General features: G+C 49.4%; 1 protein-coding gene across 1 annotated transcript in view; it reads left to right on the top strand.

Moving 5' to 3' along the window:
* Positions 1–9,522: 9,522 nt before the first annotated feature.
* Positions 9,523–24,143, top strand: part of LOC144759870 (uncharacterized) — a 47,567-nt gene continuing 32,946 nt past the window's right edge. Inside the window, exon 1 of the mRNA XM_078646505.1 lies at positions 9,523–9,569. The gene's annotated coding sequence lies outside the window, so the exon portion shown is untranslated. The remainder of the gene's footprint in view (positions 9,570–24,143) is intronic.

Consider the following 24,143-nt stretch of genomic DNA (forward strand, 5'->3'; position numbering starts at 1 on the left):
GATTGTCTGAGGACGCGAGTCCTCCACAATAGGTGGATAGAAAGCATGTTCGTAGAGTCACACGCACTTTGCCCCCCTCCCACAGAAACTGCGCAAACACAGAATTCACCAGCCGGTACCATCTGGGCGGGATCAGGTATGGGTGATTCTGTAGCTGGTAAAGCAGCCGAGGAAGCTCCACCATCTGCTGTATAATGTCAAGGGCCTAAGCGCCCAGGACTTAAGATCAGCATGGAATGGCGGCGAGGGCGAGGTTGGCGGAGTGGAGCTGGCGGGTGGGGGTGTAGAAGCCGAGTCGGCTGTTCAGGTAGGCTGGTCCAGCGTCGTGGAGTGCTTTGTGTGTGTGGGTAAGGAGCTTGAAGGTGATTCTCTTGTCGACGGGGAGCCAGTGTAGGTCTCTCAGGTGGGGGGTGATGTGGCTGTGGCAGGGGACGTTGAGGATCAGTTGGGCAGAGGCGTTTTGGATGCGTTGTAGTCATCATAGGTGTTTGGCTGGGATTCCTGTGTAGAGTCGGTTGCCGTAGTCCAGTCTGCTGCTGACGAGGGCCTGTGTCACCTTTCTTCTTGTTTCGGTCAGGATCCACTTGTAGATCCTGCGGAGCATGCGGACGGTATTGTAGCAGGAGGAGGAGACGGCGTTGCCCTGTTTAGACATGGAGAGGGAGGAGTCGATGATGAATCCTAGGTTGCGTGCATGGTCGGTGGGTGTTGGTGCTGTTCCCAGTGTGGTTGGCCACCAGGCTGAGGGGTGGGTCCGAGGATGAGGACCTCCGTCTTGTCTGAGTTCAGCTTCAGACGGCTGCTCCTCATCCAGTTGGCGGCGGCCTTCATTCCCTTGTGGAGGTTGGTTTTGGCTAGATATCTATTTATCTGCACATATCCATGTCTCTCAGTAGCAATGCCTATCTATCTCTCCATCTCTCTCTACACACCAATCTCTATACATAGTTCACTATCTAGGTCTGTTTCTATCTGTAACCATATCTGCCTGCCTCTGTCTCTGACCCTCTGTCCATCCTTATCTGCCTCCATATCTACGTAGGACTGTATGGCGCCGCTCTCTCTCGCTTTCATTATGTCTCGCACTCTCATCTGTCTAGAGATCTATTCTGCTCTCTCTATTCTCTTTGTCAATCTTTTTTCTGTCTCCTTATCTCTGATTCCGTTTCTCTGCTGTGAGTGGGACAATAGTTTCAGCTCACAGTAAACACTGCATTGGAAGCATCCACGAAATGTAAGGAGGTTGTTGAATGTATCCGCCATTTGGGAAACGATTGAACGGTATTCCGTTTTGCAGCATCGTATTGGAATACAGTGAGAGTTTTTAAAAGCTCATCAATCAATCAATCAATCAATCAGGGCATTTGTATAGCGCACTACTCACCCGGAGGGTCTCAAGGCGCTGGGGGGGGGGGGGGTCCGCTACTGCTGGAATAGCCAGGTCTTGAGCTGCTTCCTGAAGGCGAGGTGGTCCTGGGTCAGGCGGAGGTGGGTCGGAAGGGAGTTCCAAGTCTTGGCGGCCAGGTAGGTGAAGGACCTTCCTCCTGTGGTGGCTCTTCGGATGCGGGGGACGGCGGCGAGGGCGTGGCTGGTCGATCGAAGCTGGCGCGTGGGAGCGTAGAAGTTGAGGCGGCTGTTGAGGTATCCTGGTCCTTGGTTGTGTAAGGCTTTGTGTGCGTGGGTGAGGAGCCGGAAGGTGATTCTCTTGTTGACCGGGAGCCAGTGCAGGTCTCTCAGGTGTCCGGAGATGTGGCTGCGGCGGGGGATGTCCAGGATGAGTCGTGCTGAGGTGTTCTGGATCCGCTGGAGTCTCTTCTGGAGTTTGGCGGTGGTTCCGGCGTAGAGGGAGTTGCCGTAGTCCAGACGGCTGGTGACTTTCATTTCAGGTTTAGTCGCATAATGTGTCATCTCAGTTTTTGAAAACTCATTTTTTTAAATCTTTTATGACAGCCTTAAGGGGAAAAGTGTAATCTTTCTGCAAAACGTCACTTTGAAAATAGTTTTAATAGACTGAGAAAGTTCAGGTTATAACAATCCGTGTTGTTTAAATTTGTTTGAAATGCATTTATATAGCGCTTACTATCACAACTGAATTGTAAAAAAAACAGAACCACTTTTACATTTTCAAACGGTGTGTTCCATTTTACTGACGCGATTTAACTGACCTCACATTGCCGGCTCATGGCGCGGTGACTGCTATGTAAAGTCGTCTTTCTTGAATACCTAAAGCAAACGCCTGGAGGGTTGGGGGAGGGGGTCCTTGGCTCTGGCTATGCATATGTTCATTTGATATCCTTTCCCTGCAGTTGGGGAAAGGTTTTGTAATGCAGCGGCAGCCAGGTAAAGAGACATGACAATGGCGGCGTGCTATGGATCACGCCTTCCTCGTTAGGCGGAGGGTCGGATCTCAGGATGACAAACGTCCCTGCCATTACAGCTTTTTAGCAGCAAAAATACAACGTACTCTTCAGCACTTCAAGAGTAAACTGGCAGTCAGAGTCATGAGATGCTGCACTACTCCTCAGCCCGCCCCTTATTATCAACAAGCATTGGCATAGCTAATAGGTCTCACCTTTGGGACCTTATAAGTGTTTAGCCATGCAACAGTTGATGTTGTTGCACCAAGGATATTGTGCTGGATAACTAAACACTTATAAAGTCCCAAAGGCGAGACCTATTGGCTATGCCAATGCTTGTTTTGCTTTGGTGATGCTAGCTCTGTCCAGCGCCCTCTTTTCTCTGATTAGGGTCTATCTCTTGTTTTGATTGCCTCTATCAATGCTCACTTGGCCATCTGACAACTGTCCTTAAACCAGGGGTGTTTGGTCTTTTTACATGCACTTGGGTATGACGGGGGAAAATATATCAGCCAGAGTGGAAATCAACACCTCATGGGTCTCTGCAACTCGAGTGAAGGAGATGAATGTACCATCACTGAAAATGGACTGTTCCGCGGCCACTAGATACAGAATCACTAAGACCTAAAGGGAAGCCATCCTAACATGGGATTGCTGTATGGTTGACCACCGGACTCTCCTTCTGTTGTTGGTCTAGGTTAATCTGTCATCTTTCAGTATGTTTAGACCAGAGACTTCCTCGTTAAATGGCAGTTCCAAGTCCAAGATTAGAGCATTGTGGTCGCTGTTGTGTTGGGTCAGGACAGCAACGTCCACCACCTGGTGCCACATGCTGATACATATCAGGATGTAGTCTATGATAGAAGAGTGTCCTGGTTGATTAATAGTGTGCTTCCCTGGGGTGTCTGATTTAGTTTGACTGTTACAAATCCTTAGGGAGTGGTTTAGGGTAGGGGATTTAATCTGGAGCACCCGCGGTGTCCAGGCCCTGGTTGGCTGAAATGTTAGCCTCTGGATTTGATCAGTGTAGGTCTTCTTCACTGTCTGTAAATTGGAGGGGTGCACAATCATTAAGGCATGCAGGGGGTGCTGAAACACCCCAATGGATACAGGTAATGTGCTGGTGACCAGACTTTTGGTTGCTATACAAATTGCAGTCCATGTGATAATATCAGCAAAGTCTACAGTACATACATTTCCCACCAGTCCATGAAACAGACCCACAAGTGGTCAACACAATGGCTCTCATACTGACCTGTGGGACCAGTCCTGGCACAGCCACAGTGTCCTATAGGCTGGTCAATCCCTGGACTGGTGGTAGGAACAGAGCATGTGCTCAGGATCAGAGACACTTTCATTACTGTTTCCGGACGTGTGCACGAGAAACAATGCCCATATATTGTAATAAGCTGAGCCCAGAAGACGTTTCCATGACAGCCCAGTCCCTTCTCTTGGCCCAGCCAAGACTGCAATGAGATTAAACAAAAACAGGGTGGCTGCACTCAAGCCTCGATGAAAGCAAAACGTCTCAAGAAATACTAAAAAGGTGTGATAAATGTACTTTAGTGCAGGAATGTGGTGCGATGCACTGCAATGTGTTACACTAACCCCTGATGCGTGGCACTTGGCACGGCTGATACTTGAAAATGCCTCCTCCCTGGTGGAACATCATGAAAACTCTTGCACCTAAATTCAAAACGAAAGTGAAAAACAGAATCAACAAAGAATATCTTTCACCTACTTTAAATACAGAAAGGCAGACTCTCTGATCCCTAGAAGATAAATGGAAGAAGCCATCAGCACCCACGCCCTATAAATACAACAGCCTAGGAAAAAGAAACACCAGTAATATTAAATACAGAAGCTGTTTCCCTCAAGATTAAACACATGCACCTAAGCATGAAAGAATTCAGCAAATTCCTCCTTTTACTCAAGCATGTCCCTAAATTGCAGATTTGTAAAGTGTGACTTATCACCCCTAAGAGTATCCAGGTGCTGGGGCCGTCTGGTTGCCCAGAGTCACATGATGCTGAGCTGCGGCCAATGCTGGGGCTCGAGCAGTGAGCCCTGTGCGCCGGAGTCAGTTGCCCTGGCCGCTCACCACACCTGTCCCTAAAGAAGAAAACTACCAACCTGATACTGCAGGCTGACTTGGGAAACTGACAGATGTATTAAGTGTGATGGAAAGTTGGATATCTTTCTTACAACTTTGGATGTCACTCCTTATATTTACATTTATAAATGGAACTGCCACTCTTTAGTTTCTCTTGTTCTTTTTCTTGTATATAGAGAAATGTTTAATTATTTATTAAAAAAATACATTATAAAACATAAGCTTTTGAGTCAGTGAAGTGAAAGAGAGGCAAGTTGTGGAGATATAGAACCGGCTTTTGGAGACCCCTCCCCACTGGACTGTCAAAGCCAGTGGTGCAGGGGACACCTAGAATTTACGGGTTCACCTTCCTTATTCATACATTACCAAAGAGACCAGGGCAACTTAGCTGTGGAGGAAAGTAAGTTACTTTATTAGCTCGAGCTAAGGACAGGGTCGGAGAATGGTACAAAGACAATTCTACGGAGACTGCTGCTTCACTCCACAGCGCACACACAATTATAGCACTAGCCACACCCTTTACATATCCAATCAGAATACAAGTTCCTTATCCGTCTCAGGTGGTGTAATCGTGGCCAGGGAGCATCTGTCTCTGATTGCACAATGTACACAGCCTCTGGCTTCCTCGCCCAGATATCGTGGTCACGGAGCACAGACGTTGGTGGTGCGAGGCTGAACTGCTGACAGTGCACAGGATGTGGCTAAGTCTCTGGCACAACCGGGGGAGAAGTACACAAGCAGCTTCTCGGAATCGGCTCAACCGCAAGGAGCGGGGAGGGCTAAGCAAGTTCTAACAGGGACACAGAAATCAATCCGTCACCAGGTTATTTTAAGCACAGTTCAACAGAGAGTGGGGTCAAAGACATGAGGTCATGGGTCAAAGGCATGAGGTTAGGGGTCAAAGGCATGAGGTCAGGGGCCAGCACTCATAGATTTGCTCAAGGATTAATCAGTCTTTTCTTTAAACTCAGCAGGAGGGGCTGAAAGTCTCCTCCCTGAGCAGACATTTACAGACCCTCTCCTCCCCCTGGGGTCTGAGGTATGTGAGGGTCTGAAAATGAGGATAAGTGCAAGGACCCTCAGTGGCCCATCCTCCTGCAGGAGGCACAGACCCTCAGGGGCCCCTCTCCCCCCTGCAGGAGGCACAGACCCTCAGTGACCCCTCTCCCCTGCAGGAGGCACAGACCCTCAGGGGCCCCTCACCCTACAGGAGGCACAGACTTTCAGGGCCCCTCCCCCTGCAGGAGGCACAGACCCTCAGGAGCCCCTCTCCGCTGCAGGAGGCACAGACCCTCAGGGCCCCTGTCTGCTGCAGGATGCACAGACCCTCAGGGGTCCCTCCCCCTTGCAGGAGGAACAGACCCTCAAGGGGCCCCTCTCCCCCTTGCAGGAAGCACAGACCCTCAGGGGCCCCTCCACCCTGTAGGAGGCACAGACTCTCAGGGGCCCCTCTCCATGCAGGAGGCACAGACCCTCAGGGGCCCCTGTGTCCCCTGCAGGAGGCACAGATCCTCAGTGCCCCCTCCCCCTGCTGGAGGCACAGACCCTCAGGGGCCCTTCTCCCCCCTGCAGGAGGCACAGACCCTCAGGGGCCCCTCCACCCTGCAGGAGGCACAGACCCACCCTCATGGGCCCCTCCCCATGCAGGAGGCACAGATCCCCTGGGGCACCTTCCCCTGCAGGAGGCACAGACAGAGGCACAGACCCTCCGGGGCCCCTCTCCCCCCTGCAGGAGGTACAGACCCTCAGGGGCCCCTCCCCCTGCAGGAGGCACAGACCCTCAGGGGCCCCTCCACCCTGCAGGAGGCACAGACCCACCCTCAGGGGCCCCTCCCCCTGCAGGAGGCACAGACCCCCAGGGGCACCTCCCCTTGCAGGAGGCACAGAGCCTCAGGGGCCCCTCTCCCTGCAGGAGGCACAAACCCTCAGAGGCTCCTCTTCCCTGTAGGAGGCACAGACCCCCAGGGGCCCCTCCACCTGAAGGAGGCACAGACCATCGGGCCCCTCTCCCCCTTGCAGGAGGCACAGACCCACAGGGGCCCCTCCCCTTGCAGGAGGCACAGACCCTTGGGCCCCTCTCCCCCCTGCAGGAGGCACAGACTCTCAGGGCCCCCTCTCCCCCTCTCCCCCCTGCAGGATGCACAGACCCTCAGGTGCCCCTCCCCCTGCAGGAGGCACAGACCCTCAGGGCCCCCTCCCCATGCATGAGGCATAGACCCTCAGGGGCCCCTCCCCCTGCAGGAGGCTGGGACTGGACAGGACTCACTGCTGGTGCTGACTCTGCCACAAATTACCCCACACTATCACACTCACAGACCTGAGGAGAGCTCATCTGTCGCAGCTGACCCGGAAGTGAAATTCTTCATGTGCTGACTCTGTCTTTATTACTCTCTGTTATATTTTAGCTATGTTGTAGTTTGTATCCATGGATTATATGTTAGCTATGTTGTAGATTGTATCATCCATCTCTCCAGCAGTGGAACCCTGTAAGGATGATGTCACATGGATTATATTTTAGCTATGTTATAGTTTGTATCATCCATCTCTCCAGCAGTGGAACCCTGTAAGGATGATGTCACATGGATTATATTTTACTATGTTATAGTTTGTATCATCCATCTCTCCAGCAGTGGAACCCTGTAAGGATGATGTCACACGGAGTTTATTTTAGCTATGTTGTAGTTTGTATCATCCATCTCTCCACCAGTGGAACCCTGTAAGGATGATGTCACATGGATTATATTTTAGCTATGTTGTAGTTTGTATCATCCATCTCTTCTCTAGTGGAACCCAGTAAGGATGATGTAACATGGATTATATTTTAGTTATGTTGTAGGTTGTATCATCCATCTCTCCAGCAGTGGAACCCTGTAAGGATGATGAACATGGATTATATTTTAGCTATGTTGTAGTTTGTATCGTCCATCTCTCCACCAGTGGAACCCTGTAAGGATGATGTCACATGGATTATATTTTAGCTATGTTGTAGTTTGTATCATCCATCTCTTCTCTAGTGGGACCCAGTAAGGATGATGTAACATGGATTATATTTTAGTTATGTTGTAGGTTGTATCATCCATCTCTCCAGCAGCGGAACCCTGTAAGGATGATGTCACATGGATTATATTTTAGCTATGTTGTAGTTTGTATCGTCCATCTCTCCACCAGTGGAACCCTGTAAGGATGATGAACATGGATTATATTTTAGCTATGTTGTAGGTTGTATCATCCATCTCTCCACCAGCGGAACCCTGTAAGGATGACGTCACATGGATTATATTTTAGCTATGTTGTAGGTGTATAATCCATCTCCCCACTGGCGGAACCCTGTAAGGATGATGTAAAATGGATTACATTTTAGCTATGTTGTAGATTGAATCATCCATCTCTCCACCAGCGGAACCCTGTAAGGATGACGTCCCATGGATTATATTTTAGCTATGTTATAGTTTGTATCATCCATCTCTCCACCAGTGGACCCCTGTAAGGATGATGTCACATGGATTACATTTTAGCTATGTTATAGATTGTATCATTCATCTCTCCACCAGCGGAACCCTGTAAGGATGATGTAACATGGATTATATTTTAGCTATGTTGTAGTTTGTATCGTCCATCTCTCCACCAGTGGAACCCTGTAAGGATGACGTCCCATGGATTATATTTTAGCTATGTTGTAGTTTGTATCATCCATCTCTCCAGCAGTGGAACCCTGTAAGGATGATGTCACATGGATTATATTTTAGCTATGTTGTAGTTTGTATCATCCATCTCTTCTCTAGTGGAACCCAGTAAGGATGATGTAACATGGATTATATTTTAGTTATGTTGTAGGTTGTATCATCCATCTCTCCAGCAGTGGAACCCTGTAAGGATGATGAACATGGATTATATTTTAGCTATGTTGTAGTTTGTATCGTCCATCTCTCCACCAGTGGAACCCTGTAAGGATGATGTCACATGGATTATATTTTAGCTATGTTGTAGTTTGTATCATCCATCTCTTCTCTAGTGGGACCCAGTAAGGATGATGTAACATGGATTATATTTTAGTTATGTTGTAGGTTGTATCATCCATCTCTCCAGCAGCGGAACCCTGTAAGGATGATGTCACATGGATTATATTTTAGCTATGTTGTAGTTTGTATCGTCCATCTCTCCACCAGTGGAACCCTGTAAGGATGATGAACATGGATTATATTTTAGCTATGTTGTAGGTTGTATCATCCATCTCTCCACCAGCGGAACCCTGTAAGGATGATGTCACATGGATTATATTTTAGCTATGTTGTAGGTGTATAATCCATCTCCCCACTGGCGGAACCCTGTAAGGATGATGTAAAATGGATTACATTTTAGCTATGTTGTAGATTGAATCATCCATCTCTCCACCAGCGGAACCCTGTAAGGATGACGTCCCATGGATTATATTTTAGCTATGTTATAGTTTGTATCATCCATCTCTCCACCAGTGGACCCCTGTAAGGATGATGTCACATGGATTACATTTTAGCTATGTTATAGATTGTATCATTCATCTCTCCACCAGCGGAACCCTGTAAGGATGATGTAACATGGATTATATTTTAGCTATGTTGTAGTTTGTATCGTCCATCTCTCCACCAGTGGAACCCTGTAAGGATGACGTCCCATGGATTATATTTTAGCTATGTTGTAGTTTGTATCATCCATCTCTCCACTGGCGGAACTCTGTAAGGATGATGTAAAATGGATTATATTTTAGCTATGTTGTAGATTGTATCATCCATCTCTCCAGCAGTGGAACCCTGTAAGGATGATGTCACATGGATTATATTTTAGCTATGTTGTAGGTTGTATCATCCATCTCTCCACCAGCGGAACTATGTAAGGATGATGTAACATGGAATGTTGTTGTATGAAAACCACAGTTGGAGAAGGTCTGAGCGCCTTGCTGGCTGCTCCTGGTCGGGCTGTATTACTGATGTTCTCTTGATCTACAATAAATACTCTTGAAACATCTCAACAAGCTTGGAGTGACTACTACACTCGCAGGCCAGGGAGAAGCAGCAAGTGCTGACCCGGAAGTGAAACTGTGCAGTTTCTTACAGCAGAGGAAGGTGAGGAGAGGAGGGCCGAGGGAGGGGGGAACAGAGGAGGGGGGCAGAGGTGGGAGGGGCAGAGGAGGAGGAGAGAGAGGAGGGGGCGAGAAGGGGGCGAGGAAGGGGAATGGGGATAGAGGGGGAGGGGGAAATGAGGAGGGGGCAGAGGGGGGATTGCAGAGGTGAAGGGAGGAGGGGAGTAGAGGGGGGAGTAGGGGAGCCAATAGGGGGGAGAAGGGGGACAGAGGGGGGAGGGGCAGAGGTGGAGGGAGGAGGGGGGTAGAGGGGGAAGGAGGGGGGCAGAGGGAGGAGGAGGGTGCAGAGGGGGGAGTGGCAGAGGAGGAGGAGAGAGAGGAGGGGGCCAGAGGGGGAGGGGAAACAGAGGAGGGGGAGGAGGGGGCAGAGAAGGTTAGAGGGGGGAGGGGCAGATGTGGAGGGAGGAGGGGCAGAGGGAGGAGGAGGGGGCAGAGGGGGGAGGGGCAGAGGAAGGTGAGGAGAGGAGGGCCCGAGGGAGGGGGAACAGAGGAGGGGGCAGATGAGGGGGGGAGAATGGGGTAAATGAGGGGAGGAAGAGGGAAGAGGAGGGGGAGGATTGGGAGGAGGGGCAAAGGAGGGGGGAGGAAGGAGGAGGGGCCCAGGGCAGAGGTGGGAGGAGAGCCCAGAGCAGAGGAGGGAGGATGGGCTGGAGCAGAGGAAGAAGGAGTGGGAGGGAGGTGAGGGGCAGGAGGGGGGAGGGGGCACTGGGGCAGAGGCGGGGGCAGGGGAGGGGTCTGGGGCAGAGAAGTGGGGAGGGGGGCCAGAGCAGAGAGGGGAGGATGGGCTGAACAGAGGAGGGGCTGGTGCAGAGGAGGAGGAGAGGCCTGTGCAAAGGAGGGGGAGGGGCCAGGGCAGAAGAGGGGGAGGAGGGGGCCAGTGCAGAGGGAAGAGGAGGGGCCAGGGCAGAGGTGGGAGGAGAGCCCAGAGCAGAGGAGGGAGGAGGGGCTGGAGCAGAGGAGGAAGGCGTGGGAGGGAGGCGAGGGGCAGGAGGGGGGAGGGGGCACTGGGGCAGAGGCGGGGCCAGGGGAGGGGGGCTGGGGCAGAGAAGGGCAGAGGGGGGCCAGAGCAGAGAGGGGAGGATGGGTTGAACAGAGGAGGGGCTGGTGCAAAGGAGGGGGAGAGGAGCCAGGGCAGAATAGGGGGAGGAGGGGGCCAGTGCAGAGGGAAGAGGAGGGGCTATAGCAGAGGAAGGAGGAGGGTCCAGGGCTGGGGGGGGAGGAGGGCCTGGGGAGGAGGGGCCAGGGCAGAAGAGGGGGGATAAGGGCCCAGGACAGAGGGGAAGGAGGGGCTGGAGCAGAAGAGGGGGAGCAGGGCCCGAGGCAGAGGATGGGGGAGGGGGGAGGAGGGCCCAGGGCAGAGGAGAGAGGATGAGACTTGGGTGGACCTGGGCAGAGGTGGGGGAAAGAGGAGGGAGGCATGATCGGGGCAGAAGAGGGGGGAGGAGCCGGGGCAGACGAGGGGCTGGGGCAGAATGGGGGAGGGGCCGGGGCAAAGGAGAGGGGAAGGGGAGAAGGTGAGACTAAGGTGGGCTGGAGCAGAGGTGGGGGAAGAGGGAGGAGGAGGCGGCAGAGGGGAAAGGGGCAGAGGAGGAGGAGAGAGAGGAGGGGGCAAGGAGGGGGGAGAAGGGAGGAGGGGGCAGAGGGGGGGAACAGAGATGGGGAGGAGAGGGCAGAGAGGGGGTAGAGGGGGAAGGGGCAGATGTGGAGGGAGGAGGAGGGGGCAGATGGGGGAGGGGCAGAGGAAGGTGAGGAGAGGAGGGCCCAAGGGAGGGGGAACAGAGGAGGGGGCAGATGAGGGGGGAAAAGGGGGCAAGGGGGATAGATGAGGGGAGGAAGAGGGCAGAGGAGGGGGAGGGTTGGGAGGAGGGGCAAATGAGGGGGGAGGAAGGAGGAGGGGCCCAGGGCAGAGGTGGGAGGAGGGGCTGGAGCAGAGGAAGAAGGAGTGGGAGGGAGGTGAGGGGCAGGAGGGGGGAGGGGGCACTGGGGCAGAGGCGGGGGCAGGGGAGAGGGGCTGGGGCAGAGAAGGGGGAGGGGGGCCAGAGCAGAGAGGGGTGTATGGGCTGAACAGAAATGGGGCTGGCGCAGAGGAGGGGGAGAGGGGACAGGGCAGAAGAGGGGGGAGGGGGCCAGTGCAGAGGGAAGAAGAGGGGCCAGGGCAGAAGAGGGGGGTGGAGGGGCCGGGTAGAAGAGGGGAATGAGGGGCCGGGACAGAAGAGGGGGAGGGGCCAGGGCAGAAGAGGGCCCTGGGCAGAGGAGGGAGGAGGGCCTTGGGCAGAGGGGGGAGGAGGGGTCCAGGCAGAGGGGGAGGAGTGGCCTGGGCAGAAGGGGGTAGGAGGGGCCGGGGCAGAGGGGGGAGGAGGGCACGGGGCAGAGGTGGGAGAGGCCCGGGGGCAGAGGGGGGAGGGGCCCAGGGAGGAGGAGCCGGGGCAGAGGGGGGAGGAGTGCCATTGGCAGAGGAGGGAGGAAGGCCTAGGAAAACGGGGGGAGGCCCCAGTGCAGAGTAGGGGGGAGAGTCCCGGGCAGAGGGGATAGGGCCCCGGGCGGAGTATTTGGAAGGGGGGCAGGGCAGAGCGATGAGGAGGGCCCGAGGCAGAGATGGGGGGGAGGTGGGGCCCAAGGCAGATGAAGGCAGAGGGGGAGGGCCTAGTTGGCACGATATAAAACTAAAAAACAAAAACCAGTGGGTGCAGAGAGTTGAGCAGCAATGCAGGAGGCAGCACCAGGTGTCCTGCAGTCCTTGTTTGCAGCAGTGGTAGCACTGCATGGTGCAGCACATGAGCTCATACAGGTGTGAAGTGCATATGACTTGGAGTCAGATGCAGGGGGCAGCACTAAATGCTCACACAGTCGTACGACCCACAGCGGGGTAAGTTAGGCGTTGGATGTAGTGTGCATGCATGAGCCTCTCACACTCGTCGTGCAATCTAGGAAGTGTGAATGCAGTTCTTGTAGTGCCAACTCTCATAGTATCCCTCTCTGAAGGGGTATTTAGTGAGGGGTTATCGGCCCTTGGAGTATCTTGGGGGTCAAAGGCTCTCTGTCCCCCTCCTGCTGCCCCTGCCTTCGTTCATTTAGGAGTGTCTCTCCCAAGGCACACTGGCGGAGGTTGAACATACATCAGGGGGGCCACAGGTCAGAACAGTTGGCTCGGACAGCCCTCCGGCGAGGACTGAAAGCAACTGATCAGTCTGATAAAAACATTTGCTTCTTTCTAATGTGTACGTCTTTGTGCCTGGGGCACAATCTGTGTATGAATTGTGTTTAATGAAATGTGTGTGCACGGCAGAGCTGAATGACTGTGTAATTCTATGTCTTTGTGCAGCATTGTGTGGAACCGAAGATTTTTGATGTGTTTGAGAGATATCTGGTGTGTTACATTAATCCATTTATAAATGAGGTGTGAGGCTGTACAAGAAGAGTTGGAGTTTGTGTCACATCTGTGAGTATACAGTTGAATAGAGTTTTTAAAGAGCAATTTTTTTTGTGTGTGTGTGTGTTGCAAACATTTTGTGTGTGTGTTGCAAGCATTTTGCCAAAGACAAGCCTGTCTGCTCCCAGGCATGCCTAGCCACATCCGCTCGGACCAGGAGTCGGGTAGTATACTCAAAATGTTGCATATTCAGCATGAGATCTATTGTCTTTCAGGTACAGAGATTTTAGTATCCCCCCATGCTTGTCTCAACTTTAGAAGTAAATGGCGTGTATGCCAGCCACATATATAGAGTAATCTGGTACTCAACAGCCCTCACTGCGGACAAATAAACAATAAGACTCTTCTACATCCTAAGATTGAGGAGTCGTTAAAAGCGGCTTAACTAAACCCACCCTCCCTAGGCAAAGATAAGGTGGAAATACTAAAATTATTAGAATCTCCTAAGCCGGATATCCTGTTCTTAACTGAAACCTGGTTGTCAGAGGAATCTACTACAGATCTCCAGAAGCCATACCCTAAGATAACCAAAAGAGAACGAGCTCAGAGAAAGGAGGTGAGATAGCAGCAATTATTCACCAGTGGATCCGCACATCTCTGAAACAAATTACTCATACTGAAGGTGTAGATCTGCTCCCTTTCTCAATTTTGGAACTGATGACTTCAACTCGGTCCCTAAAGATAATGAATTTGCTGAGTGAATAATGTTGAGTTTACACCAACACATTACATGCTCATCTCCCAATAAAACAAAATCCCTTAGATCTGATCTGGGCGTATAATTTGAATCAATCCAATATAATAATCCCTCCTTGCATATGGTCCAATCCATATTTGATCAGCGTTTGTATTCCAGTAGATTTTTCTAACTTGATCCACAAGCAGCAAATGAAACCATACACATGGCAATACATTAACACAGAGCCAGTGTTATCAGCACTCTCACAATTCCACCCCGCCACTCTTACCATCAATTGAAAACATTCTCTCCAAAGAAAAATAATCTTCTCTGTGGCTCAGACAGGCTAGTTATAAACCGCACCAGACCAGTACCCTGGTACAAGAAGGAAAACCTGCATTGCTTCGACACTGGCGGGAAAGGGATGATAAAGAGAGAAAAATCACATTGAAAATTGAGCTTGCAGAATATAAAGGCAAAACCGCGCATGCAAAGTCCTCTTAATAGGAAAATAATAAAAATTATTTTTTTATATCCTGAATAATTTGTCGCCCCCAGATGAAATGAGAACTTCCCTGACTCCCATCGAGGCATTCTGTGACAGTCTAAATACTTAACAAAAAAAATCTTCAAAAATAGTATAAACAAATACAGCAGCAGTAATTCTGAAGTCAAATCAAATCAAAACACGCTTTATTCGATTTTAGGCATGTACAATCATAAAAGCAGTCAATTAAAAACATCTCATCTTACTTCTGAAAATACAATGGTAAACATAAATAGGTACAAGTTCATAAAACAGTTCATTTACTGTCGCTATTTCTAGTTCGTCAACATAAAAATAACACATCCCATATATTTTCTGTCAGACACCTAACATTTAAAATGTTTCTTGCTCTCAGTATGCTTTTTAGGAAACCCACCATCGTTCCAATGCGATAATAGTTATCCGACATCTGTAAATACAAAAGAGCTGGACGGCATTGTCTCCATCCCCCCTGTTTTAATAGAGGTATAATCCATCTACGTGAGGTAACGGGTTTTTAGGAACCCGCTGGTGTCAGGGGATAACACCCGAAGACCTCTGAGTTCCCTTGTTCCGGACCACAGAAACACGTAGTCTTCTAGTCGCAGTCAAAGATCAAGTTTTATTGGTAGCTACCAAGTAACACGTGTCCCAGAAGTACACCACACAGAGAGTAGGTTCTTGGGAGACTGTTCGTTTTTACAGAACCAGCCGTCTCCTTATATATCAAATATATGGCTTCAAGCAAGAATTCTTGAGTTTATGGTATGGCAACACACATATTTCTACAACAATACAAAGAGCGAAGTCATGTAAGCAAGCCCATATTTTAGATGTCCAGTTTGCTGATAGATTACCCAGTTGGATCGGGAACTCCCATCAGATATATATGAACCACCAATAAAGGAAGGTACAACCCAGCCATAAAAGGGCCATAAACAAGATACGGGGACAGGTGCGTGTTTGAAGGAAACATGGGCTGTATGTAGTGAATGGTTCGTGGAATGTTATGCGTAGATGCTATCGTATTCGGCCACTGGGCGAGGAGCTGCCTAAACAGGTTTGGCCGAAGACAGTGGAGTCAGTTGGGACAGGTCAGGGGAAAGTCACGAAAGGTGGACGTGTCTATTTGGATCAAGCTCGACCTTTAATTGACTTATCATGAGGGCAAGATGCAAGATGGATGCCGTTCACAAAATGGAGTTTAAGGGATGGGACGGAAACTGTGATTTAGGGGTGTTGGCAACCCTCGATTGTAACGCAAATACATAGGAATGATGTCCTAATCATTATCGGTTCGTAGACACCAAAATCGTCTCGGTACGTTGAGGTTTCGTGACACGGGTATTGGACCTCGATATCGGGAAAACCACAGGGTCCGGATTTTGGGAACCACAGACCCTCCTTTTGCCCTCATATAAGGCAATAACTCATGCTAATCTGAGTCCAAATCGGTATGAAGAAATTCGTGGAGATGTTGCTGGAGCATCATTCTGCTACTCAGCTCGTCCTGTGACACAGACTTCCGTACACACGAGGTAGCACAGAGGCCACATAGTGCAGGAGCACACTGTATACACAAGCAAAACATGAACAGAAGTGCCAAGATCATCCCGATGAAAATCAAAGTTTTCCATCCCCAGGCAGTGATCAGTTCCCAGAACCACCCCAGCAGGGACCAATCCCCTTTCTCAATGTGAAGGGAACCAGATATTTCGTGTAGTTTGGAGATGGCCTGGTATACTGTTGGTGCGTTATCAGGGATGAAAATGCAGCAACTGGATTGGATGACTCTACACACATCACCACGATCGGCGAGTATAATGTCTAAGGCAATTCGGTTCTGAAGGGTCATAAGTCGATCCGACTGAAGCTCTGTTGTCAAATTGCCAAGTGCTCCGGCCGTTGTGGTCACGGCGGATTCAACTATCCTCGCTAACTGGCGAATATTCCTGCTGTTCACCATAGGCCCCCAAAATGGCAGAAAACCCTTTGCGAAGTGAGCGAATTCCTGACCCGCGGTGTCGTCTTTACTCACGACACCTCTAGCTGTCCTTGTCCGGTGGTAATCTGCTCGGGCCGTGTAGGTAGGAGGCAGCAGAAATGAAATAAAACATATACCTGAGAAATCAGGGGGCAACCACGTGTAGGCTTGGTCGTGGCAAACGAAATACGTGCCTTTAGCTGCCAAGAGTATCGGGGAAGTTCGGGAAGCAAATACATATGTTTCCGTGCAAATGCTCTTTCCTAACTGTGCTGTGGGGTTCCTACCAATACCCTGTAAGCATAAGTGACCTCGGTGGGGAACTATCCAAACTGGGCGAGATTTCTGTGCTGCCTGGCTCTTGACCAGGTAAACCCCATGTTTGGTCACGTTCCAACGGGTGTAGGGACTCAGTTCATCTTTGGGGATTGTCAGATAGGTGTCGATATCCCTACTCATGTTCCTTATCCCTGCAATTAGTGCCTTGTTACTGGAGTCGCTCGCAGCGGAACGGGTCGGGTATGGTTCTAGGGCGAATAGGAACATGGTCTGGAAAGCCCACAGAGAACCATAGTAGCTAAATGGCAAAACGAAGTATGGGATACCCTTATCGGTTGTGTGTGGCATAAGTCCGCATATCCAACAGTTTGACGTGTTCATTATGGACTGGTGTTGGTGTAGAAGCTGGATGAAAGAGTTGTTTACAAATTCGAGTCTTCGGGCAGACTCGTGTTCAGGTAAAGGGTGAAAGTAGTGTGGAGAAATAATGGGAGGAGGTCGTGTCTGGGTGTCATTCGAAAAGGTAACTTTAAATACGAACAAGGTATAACCAATAAAAAACACAAGTATGCTACATAACAATAAAACACATAATATCAGGAATCTTCTTCTGGACAGTATCGTGCATAACTGTTTTTCGAAGTTCGTGAGTCTGACAGGTCTCTCTACCCTTGGAAACTCCATCCTCTAGTTGCTGCCCGCGGTGGTTGATTGATTCTCCCAGGGAGCGCGCTCTGCTCAGTCCGGGGTAACTCCCGTGGACCAATCAGAACCGTGGACCTAGAACTTCCCAGCTGCACTCCCCAGACTTCAACCGCGACCCTAGCAGCAGAACCGGATGGCGGTTCGAAAAATCAAAAATGAGCTAGTTCCCTTGGGACGAGAGAGCTGAAAATTCAAAAATAGTTCTTAGGGGAGAAGAGGAAATTACATTAGATCAAGCTTTTATTAGTTCTTTTGTCTAGACCGCAGGTTGTATCGTCGTTTCCCAGGTACGGTGTGATCTTCAAACAGCGTTTCAGGGTCAGTAGTGTCCAATTGCATAGATGGTGACACAAGTCCTTGCAAAATATGATCACTCTTCTTTTCGGTGCTAGTTTCTTTCAAACGGGCATCGCTGAAAGGGATGAAGCGAGGTACGGATTCTGTCTCAGAGTCAGCAAGTCCTTTGTTGACCCACTGGTCGTATGGAAGGGGTAGAGGGACCCGTTTGCAGTGGGTCCCATGTACCCAGTTCTTCTTGCCTTCAACCCGAACAGCAGATCTTGTTGAAAGTAGTACCAGGTGCGGTCCGGTCCACCTCGGTTGTCCGTTGTTGGTGCGCTGAAAATTCCGCAACAAAACCCACGAACCGGGTTCGATGAGCTGACCTGGATCGTCAGAGGCTGGTGGAGAAGAACTGTGAACCTGTTGGTGTAAAACACGCAATTTAGTTGTCAATTCGCACAAATAGTCAAGCAGTACGGGGTGCTCTATCTCGCTCAGTTTCTTGGGTCTTGGCACGCCCCAGACGTTGGCTGGGCGGCCAAACACGATTTCATGGGGGCTAAGTCCTAACCTGGAGTGGACAGTCGTCCTGGTTGACAAAAGTGCTAGAGGCAAAGCATCAGGCCATTTAAGACCTGTACTGGCTTGGATTTTGGCTAGTTTGAGTTTCAGAGTGCCATTGTAGCATTCTACTAATCCAGCCGATTGGGGGTGATTCGCAGAGTGGAATTTTTGGTGTATGCCTAGACACTCCCACACTCTCTTCATCACGCATCCTACGAATTCACTTCCGTTATCACTCCAGACAATTCTAGGCATACCGAATCTAGGGAAGAACTCTTTGACAAGGGCTTTGGCAGTCGATAAGGCGGTGTTGTCCTTAAGGGGGTACGCTTCCACCCACCTTGAAAAGGCGCAAACAACAACGAGAACGTATTTCAGGTTGTTGCACCTCTCCATGTGGATGAAATCTAGCTGCAAAACCTCGAACGGGTACGTTGGAGGCGCAAAATGACCAGCTGGAGTTGGCGTTCCCCTACCGGGATTGTACTTCAAACATACCATACACTTTCTGACCACGTTTTCTGCGTACTTTGGGATATTGCTATTCTGGGGCCAATAGTTTACATATTCCTCTCGAATTGATGTGTGCCATTCCGTGAGCCATCGTTACCACTGCAAGTACGTATGCATTAGGTAGTAACCATCTCTGGTGTTCCGATAGTTCGACCCAACAACCATTCGCATCCAATCTACCTGTGCTTTCTCTCCATTCATTCATCTCGTTCTCAGTGGCCTCGGCTTGTATTGATTTTACGCTTTCAATGGTGTCCTCACACATTCCTACATCAGCAGTCCATCTAGCGGGACCCATGACATACATCCGATTCATTGTGTTCCTTGCAGTTCCTTTCGCAACCTCATCTGCAAATGCATTTCCGCGGCCAACATCATCCTGAATCTTTCTGTGTGCACTACATTTTATAATGGCGACTTGTAGGGGCAAGGTGAGTGACTCAAGGAGCTCATTAACTAGCTGGCCATGTTGTATCTTTGCACCATGGGACGTAAGGAACCCACGTTCACGGCATAATCTCCCAAAACTGTGAGCCACACCAAAGGCATATTGGCTGTCAGTGTACACATTCACTCGCTTTCCTTTCGCCAGCACACATGCTCTAGTAAGCGCTATCAACTCTGCAGCTTGTGCAGAACTGTGGGGAATGCGTGCAGTCTCTACAATGGTGTGTAACGTCGTTACGGCATATGCTGTAGTCGTATCACCATTCGGCAACTTGAAACATGAACCATCAACCCATAGAGTATCATTGCATTCGGGAAGGGGAGTGTCCTGTAAGTCTACTCTCCCTTTTGTCTCTTCCTCTGTCCTGAAACAGCAGTCATGCTTGTCAATCTTGTCTGTCTCTGTCGGGATGGGTAATAACGTAGCGGGATTGAGTGTATCACACCTCTTTATATGGATGTGACTTGCTAGCAGGGTAAGTTCGTAACTGGATAGTCGAGCGCTAGTAAGGTGTTGTGTCTTTGTCCTATTTAGTAAAATGTCTACTGCATGCGGAACCATAACGATCAGAGTGTTATTCATGACTAATCCAGCAGACTGTCGAATGCAGACAGCTGCTGCGGCTGTTGCTCTTAGACAACTTGGCAGTGCCTTAGCCACTGGATCCAGAGTTGCCGAAAAATACGCGCATGGGCGCTGTTTGTCCCCAAAGAGTTGCATTAAGACTGATAATGCACAACCTTCTTTTTCGTGGACATACAATGTAAAAGGCTTACTGTAGTTGGGGTTTCCCAACACAGGAGCCGAACACAATGCATCGCGCAACTCGCGGAAACTCGTCTGACAATCTTCAGACCAAGGCATAGGTTTAGGCGTGTCTTTGCGGAGTAGTGACAGTAAGGGTTTGGCTAGTAGTGAGAAATTCGGTATCCATTGTCTACAGTACGATGTAATGCCCAAAAAAGCTCGGACACCTCTCAGTGTCCTTGGGGCACTTAGTTCTGTGATTGCCTGTATTCTTTCTGGTGTCAGTCTCCTTCCCTCCTTCGATAAGATGTGACCTAGGTAGGTTACTTCTTGTCGACAAAATTGCAGTTTTGAAAGGGAGACTTTGTGCTTCATGTCACATAGGTGACGTAATAGCGACAACGTAGCTTCCTTGCAAATCTCTTCAGTGTCTGCAGCGATCAGTAGATCGTCTACGTACTGAATCAATGTTGACCCATCTGGCAGTACAATTGTGTCTAGTTGTGTTTTCAGAGCCTGACTGAATATTGATGGACTTTCGCAGTAGCCTTGAGGAGCGCATTTGAAGCGGAAGCTTCGTCCTCCTAAATTGAAGCCGAAAAGGTCTCTACTCTCTTCGGCGATCGGGATGCTGAAGAAAGCGTTCTTCAGGTCAATCACCGAGAACCAAGCTGCTGAAGCTGGAACCATTGTCAATAAAGCAGTAATGTCGGGGACGACTGGAAACTGCGGTATAACTACCTTGTTTACTTCTCGGAGGTCAATCACAAACCTATACACAGGGGGCTGTGAAGGATCAGTACGTTTCAAGACCGGTAAAACTGGACTGTTACAAATGTTTCCTGTTGTTTCCTCGATAACATCTTTATCGACCAAATCATAAACGATCGTTAACAATGCCTGTTCGCAGTCGTTAGAAATTTTGTATTGGGGAATACGTGGCAATCTGACGTTTGCTTTCAAAGTTATGACATACGGTGCTATCTCTAAACGACCTACATCGTTGGAACCATTAGCCCATAGTATATCTGGAAGTGATGACAATTCGGTTGGGATACCTTCTTTTGACAAGTACATTGGAGAAATGACTTTTCTCCCTAAAGTAAGCTGTACTCCCGAGGGAGAACAGTACAAAGTCGCGTACAACCTCTTTAGCAAATCCAATCCTAACAAATTTTCACCGCAACCTGTTGTAAGAATGAGGGGTGCTTCTAATTCACAGGGGCCAACAGAAACGGAAACAGGACTAAAGATCGGGTTTCTAACAGGGGCGCCAGAGAAGCCTACTGAGACATTCATTTCGCCAGACAAAGGTGCGCCAGGAAGTTTTGAGTGCATAATAGAACTTTTTGTAGCACCAGTATCCAGCAGAAATGGCTCTGACACTCCTGAGGTAATTACCTCAACATAAGGTCCATCCTGATCTACTGGAACTGAAACAACTCCCTCTCTTTGTCCATGGCTGTCCTAGCGATCGTTACCCTCATTGTCATGTTCGGTGTAATAGTCGTCAGCATAGTACTGAGCTGACTTGGACGATGAATTACCCTGTTGATCAAAGCTATTCATTGATTTCTGAGGTGGAAAAGAAGTTATATTCTGAGTGAAATTTCCACGGCCTCTACCTCTAGAGGCATGCTGAACACCTCTTTCCCTTACACCTCGTGCACCGTTTAAACGTGCAAGAGCCGGACAATTATTCCTAAAATGGCCCTCTTCTTTGCAATACGCACATTGATTCGGGCCATACGTAGGACGCTGATGGGAAAGCTCGTTTCCTTGCGCGTCTCTAGAGTACTGCAGATTCTGTTGATAATTAGGCTGGCTAGCCATACGAGGCTGATAGGCCTGTTGGAGAAGAACTTTAGTTTTCAAATCTTTCGTCTTTTTGTCTGCCTTGTCTAACTCGTCTTTACGCCTATTTTCATAGTACTGGGCTGTTGCTAGAATCTGCGCTGACGTAGAGACAGCCCAAGCACTTTCTGAGTCTTTTAGTTTAGCACACAATTCAGGAAGCAAATTGTGTACAAACTTGTCTACAAACAATCTTTGGCCACCCTCGGTAGCCATATCCTGACCACTATGGTCAGTGAAGGTTTCCTCAAATCTCGTGAAGAAGTCAGACACATTCTCGTCTTTCTTCTGCTTGCACGCGGATAGCTTGTCCCAGTTTACACGTACTTCAGGCATAATTGTCTTCATGTATGCGATAATTCTACCAGGAAGTTCAGCTATTAACGGCTCAGGCTTGAAACCACCGATTTGTCTAGCATCTGTAGTCGCAATGTTTGCCCATGAGTCACCTAATTCTTGGTCATGATCCGTATGACGTATCTTACTCCATAAAGGATGTGGAACAATGTTCCCAAACAACATGTCTATATCCGCTAAATTCATTATACATGAGCTTGCAGTTTGGGATAACTCCTTATAATACCCAGTCGGGTTTTTACGGGGATCGGGTAGTGTCTACTTGAGTGCTAGAACTTCGGATCTTTTCCAGGGGACATGTACCCATACACGCTGGAAATGAGGCAGAACCGGTGGAACTGCGTTTGCATCACCTTCCCTCCACACCGGAGGAACCTCTCTCATAGGGTACTGTCTCGCTCTTTTCCTACTATACGTACCACTGTCAGAGGATGACCCAGAATTACCACCTGTACTTCGATGTGATAATAATATCTCTACTGCTCTTTCAACGTCGGGACCAACTATCATACCCTCCCCAAATTTAAATCGTAACCTACATAACTCCTGCAGGTTGCTCTTCTGACCATTATCTTCCAAATCCTCACACAGGAAAACACACATCTGCTCAAAGACGTATCTTTGCGTTGGTTCATCCCATTGACGGAAAACGTTCATGACAGACTCTACATCATATCTCGCTGTATCCATAGCCCAATTTCGTGCTAACTTATTCAATGTTTCCCTTTCCTGATAATCAGGCATTTGGCTTCGTAATTGTCTTCGTTCCGTGTTAGGGGTCGTTTTAGGCGACCGAAAAAGTGGTGAAGGAAAGTTAGTAACAATGCTGGCCATTTTATGCCAGACGAAAGGTGAAAGTGGAGGAATAGCTGGTAGTAGAACAGAGTCACGCAAAGCAGAAACAGAAATGTTCGTAGAACGAGTATCAGAGAGACTAGAAGGTGCGCTAGGCGAAATTTTAGAAGGAACGGTAGGAGAAATAGATGTGATCGGTGAGCCTTGAGGAGGCTGTGCCAAAGAAACAGGAGCCAGCTGAAGAGTAGCTGGTGAGTGCGGTAAAGGAGCCTGTATTACAGCTACCAAAGGTGCAACGAAAGGTTGCGGAGGTGCTGTGGCATTTTGTGCATAGGGTGGCGGAGAATTTAATAGGTGGGACATCAATGGATCTTTCTCGGATCCTTCCTGTTGACCTTTTCCTCTATTTGGCAGCATTGGGTAACATTTATCTATCGCTAGTTTCTTGCTCCTAAGCATCTGTTCGCTCTCCTGCTCTTCCTCGTTATCTCTGTATGCAACGGCAGCTTGCACCATTGACATACCTCTTTTATTCTTTTTTGCTAGTCTTATTTCTTTCTGTTTGGCTTCCTTGTGCCATAAGCGGAAAGAGTCAAACATTGCCGGCCGGGCTTTCTTCTTGAACAATTTGACCTCTAAGTTATCTAATATTTCTTGGTCGAAACTACCATATTGGGGCCATTTTAAAACACCATCCTTGCGGGTGTATTTTATCCATACCTCGTTATATGTGATAGGACCTACGCCATGCTTCACATAGAGTTCATACATTGGAGTTCCAATTGGAGGAACCGGACAAGAATCTTCCAACTGGGAGTCCTTACTACAACCAAGACAAAACAAGTTTCCAAGTTTGCTAAAACCAGGCATCTTCGCTCACTGGTCTAGCTTCAAACTTCAAAGGATTATCTGTTACGATATTTCTCGTGAATACACGAGTCCTTCGGCTTTGGGGCTTGCAAGTTCCAAATCAAGTCGTATCTCAAGGATACCAAAAACTAAGAACAAACTAAGGACTAGGAGACGCTCCACTTATACTTAACTGAAGTATTTGAAGATCGATGACGTCGCTAGAAGACTCGTCTATCGTTTCGCTCTACCAAGGATCACTGGGTCCAAAACAAGGCGATAGTCAGGGCAGCAGTCCTTCGTAGCCGTCGGGACGCGGGGAACCTCGCAGCAAAGACCTTCGGAACCACGTCGACATACAGGGGTCGCTGAAGTGGCTGGCCGTCCTCCGGAATTTTCACACGAAGCTCCTCACGAACATCTGGCTTGGACCGTCACCGCTTGATATCGCCCCGAGTTGGGCGCCAACTGAGGTAACGGGTTTTTAGGAACACCCGAAGACCTCTGAGTTCCCTTGTTCCGGACCACAGAAACACGTAGTCTTC

The sequence above is a fragment of the Lissotriton helveticus genome, chromosome 1_1 (assembly GCF_964261635.1).
Source record: "Lissotriton helveticus chromosome 1_1, aLisHel1.1, whole genome shotgun sequence".
Lineage (NCBI taxonomy): Eukaryota > Metazoa > Chordata > Amphibia > Caudata > Salamandridae > Lissotriton > Lissotriton helveticus.